Here is a 4,343-nt window from a genome sequence, read left to right as displayed (position 1 = left end):
TAACCGGTATGTAATACTACTGTGCCAACAGGAAATCTTTGTCTATTGTGCAATTTAAAATGGCTACTGTAATTTACCTCTTGACGAAACCAGCAGAGCTTATCGCTCTTTGTATAATTTCGTTGTAACTAAAGGTTGTTGCATTCTTCGTCGAACAGAAGAAAATTTCTAACGAGTAGCATGTTAAGATATCTCTGATACAGGTAAAAACGTTATTTTACAGACGATACGAAAATTATCCTAAACGTTAATGCTACTACGAAACGTTGCTTGCGTGCTAAACCAAATGTTAATAACGTTGCGAATAATCGTGTCGACGAAATGAATATTTTGTCGCACCATAGGAGATTCTAGATTTCGATCGATAACTATAGCAAGTTCCATAACAAGCTATTATAGATGCAAAGAAAGATATAAAATTCAACGAAATAGCAATCACATTTTTAAATCTAAATTCGATAAAAATTCCTACAATAAGAGAGTAATAAATCTTTTACAAATAAGTACGACGATTAATTGGGAAGGCATTCACTGACGTGTAACGGTAGAAACGCGTCATGGGGGTCTATCAACATCACGCAGGCCAGTCTGGCCGTGGCCGAATTGGAAATAAATACGCTTCGTTCGAATCTGTATCGCTGGGTCGATCGGTACAGGCAACAAAAATAAAGTTACATTTAGAGTACCCGGTATATACGTGCTAGGAGGTCGCCGCGAATGACCGAAGAGTGCCAAATCTGAAAGATCAGCTTTCTTCCATCCTTCTTACGAGTTAGAGTCCGAAAATCTCTTCTGTTGAATATTTGTTAACATCAGAAACGCTACTCCAATTTAAACTGTATGTTTCAGGATAATTGTCCATAGTTTAGTCTAAGCTATATCATATGTTTCGAAATAGCTGATGAGCAACACCGTAAACTATAAAATTCTTTCTTTTAACATCGCTTTAAGTTCGCTTCCTCGAATCTCCTAAAATCGTAAAAATCCGATGTCCCCTTTAAATTAAACCGCCTTATGGCAAATTTACGATGCATCGAACGCAATTGTAAATTGTAAATTGTAAAATTGCTGTCGGGAACAGTTACCGCAACTATGGAACAGGAAAATTCCGCTATTTGCCTCCTATTTTCACTGGTGAGAACGCGCTTACAATGGCGTCATCGCATTCATCACGCGATCGTATTTTCGTGTCCAGCGAGATACGATTTAAAGAACGTCCGAACGTCACTAGGACGTATTTAAACAGATGTATTTGCACCGGTGTTGAGGATAAATCCGTTGGTCGATTGCTCGCCCCTAGTTTCGATTTGATAAATCCTTCACAATGGCAGACGATTAATTTCAGACAGGATTAAGGAGATTTGCCACGGAAGGTGAACGTAGAATGGAAAACAAGGAAATACGACTGTAACTGATCGCGGTACTTGATTATTCTCATCTCAGACTATGCGATCCTTCAACCGTAATCGAATTCCAATTGCGAAATTGGACAAAGATATCTCGAAGAGTTTCCGGAAAATCGAACGGAGGTGAAGATGACTAAACATTTTCTTCGTGAACGAAGATCAAAGGTCACGAGTGACATCATAAAGCTTGATCAATAATTTTTCCTACCCGTTTCTTCCAATATCCCTCCTTCTCGAATTTCTATTTATTTTTACCCATTCTGTTTGATATTTGATACAATTATCAAGTAAGTAAGGAATTCCCTTAAAATTCCACGCTTAACGCTATGGTTATCTTTAAACAAACCATAGTCAAGACCAGCGTTGTCAAACATGACAATGGTCCTTTGTACTAAACTAAACACGCGTTTCTAAATCGAAAACGTTCCAGGAAAGAGGAACCGAAAGATACCACAAATTCACGAATATCTGACCTATAGATATCGATCGGTTCGACTGTACAAATTGTAAAATCAACGCGAAACAGGACAGAGAGGATCAAGAATCAGAAAGCCATTTAAATGGAAACAGGTCGAGAGCGGGCTGATTACGTTTTTATCCAAGGAAACTCACGAATATGTTTGAAGATCGTGTTCTAACGCATCGTTACGTATCTCGCAATATATTTACGGACGAGCACACGAGCAATGACATTTTCACGACAAATATACACGTGACTGCAGCCTTGGAGAAGGCCTCGCATCGAGCACCCGAGTATCGAGTATTGCCAATGTCAATTTGGCTTGACGCTTGTCAGCAGGTAGGTATGATTGAGTTTAACGTGGTCGGTTTGCTCGAAAACGAGAAAGAATAGCTAAACGGTAGCCAGCTCTTGAAATACAAAGACTGTCAAATTGCAGAAATCGAGTGTTACAAAATCGCATTTCTGAATCGATCACTTTCGACATTTCCACGAAAATTTCAACAAAAGAGCCATTAATCGTATAATTTCTAGACGATTGACGATAGTTTTCTGAGAAGCAATAAATTAATAGGTAAAGATCGTCAAATACAGGGTGGTTGGTAACTGGTGGTACAAACGGAAAGGGGGTGATTCTACGCGAAAAAAGAAGTCGAAAATATAGAACACAAATTTTTCTTTCTTTTTTTAAATTTTTCCATCGAGGCAACGATCTACGGTGAGATCCGTTATAACGAGACGCGATAAAGTGGACGCGTACCGAGCGAAAATTCAAAGTCGATTTTCTCGAAAACAAAGCCTCGAACGAAAAATTGTTATTCTACATTTTCGACTTCTTTTTTCGCGTAGAATCACCCCCTTTTCGCTTGTACCACCAGTTACCAACCACCCTGTATAATAAGAAGCTGCAAACAGCGCTTCTAGGTACTTGAAACGTAGCGCGGATTTGTAATTTTCTTTGGATTATTTAGGTTTGTGCAAGTTAAAGATATTATACACTAAATTCGTTCATATGAACGTATACAACACATCAAGCATAGAAAGAAGACTAAAAAGGAAACACCCAGCAGATCTCATAAAGGATATAACATAACAAACACGAAGATGGTACCCCGCTGGGGGTAGCCACCCACGTGATAATCAAACAGCTAAAAAAATCTACCAAATGTCCAAATTGGACAAACTGTGAATGTGAAATATTAAATAAAAAAGAAAAATATGAATGTATAGTTAAGGGATAAGGGTAGAATATTGTATCGCTACAAACGTTTTCTTAATATGGTAACGAGATATTAGTGATTTTTGTCATTAGCGTATATTGGTGGTGTAAAATTGATCATCGTCTAATTAGACGACGACTCACGATCAAATGCTCAGACGATTATTTATGATTAGAATGTCTCATGATCTGTTACCGCGAATATGATGTCATTTTGTTTATCGCACAATCTATATTATTATTTACGTTCAGTCTCATGATCGATTAACATAAATACGATGTCATTCTATGTGTAAGATATAGATTAGGTCATATTCTGAGAATAATATTTATTAATATTATTCAGATAATTTTTAGTGAATTAGTTATTCTTTAACGCTATTAGATTCAATTAGATTATTTAGGTTTAAGAATATAATCGTTTGTTTAACGATACGAACTGTATTATATTCTTTATTAATTGTAAATAGTCTGCCAGTGACGAAGAATCAGATGGAAAAGTAAATGATTACATTATTACCTATTAAAAAATAACTATAATTTTCCAAACAATTATATTCACAGTATAAGACTTGATCTTATAGCATTGTAAACGAAACAGCATCGTATTTATAGCATTATATTTATCGATTTGAACGTTTTTAATTAATTTCATACCGATATCATGATTGATACCGTGTCAAGTGTAATAGCGCCAACGATGTATTAATAACAAGCTCTGCATCCACGTGCGTTTCCTTACCCTCTAGCTCTATAGTTAACACGTATTAATCTCTAAACATTTTACATTCCGTGTGTTGGAACCTGAAAGCATTACGCAGAACGATGACAGAAACAACGTATGTACTTGCTATACGAAAGCGTATTCTTCGAACTGCCTAACCAAACCAACCGTGTGCAAATTGCGTTTAAATGTTCCCTCATAAATTCTCGCCACTTGTTTACAACTATTAAAATCAATCAGTCGGCTAGTTCGTGTATCGGCATATATATATAGCAGTCGAAGATAAAGCCGTTCGAATAAACGTCTACACGTACGTCGTTATATTTCTTTAATAATAATCCTTAAAGAGAAGCCAAACACCATCGATCGATACGTATTGATTAATACATCTTTGATACATATCAAAAGCTAAAAGCATTCAGATATTCGTAGATTGGAAAGAAAGAAAAAGAGAAACGCGTGGGCGAACAACGACCGTGAGGAGGCGATCCGCGGTAGAAACAAGCGAAGGAAAGGCTTAGTAGACGGACGAAG

Source organism: Bombus bifarius, unplaced genomic scaffold, assembly GCF_011952205.1.
Source record: "Bombus bifarius isolate JDL3187 unplaced genomic scaffold, Bbif_JDL3187 scf7180000008047, whole genome shotgun sequence".
Lineage (NCBI taxonomy): Eukaryota > Metazoa > Arthropoda > Insecta > Hymenoptera > Apidae > Bombus > Bombus bifarius.
This window is presented reverse-complemented; position numbering follows the sequence as displayed.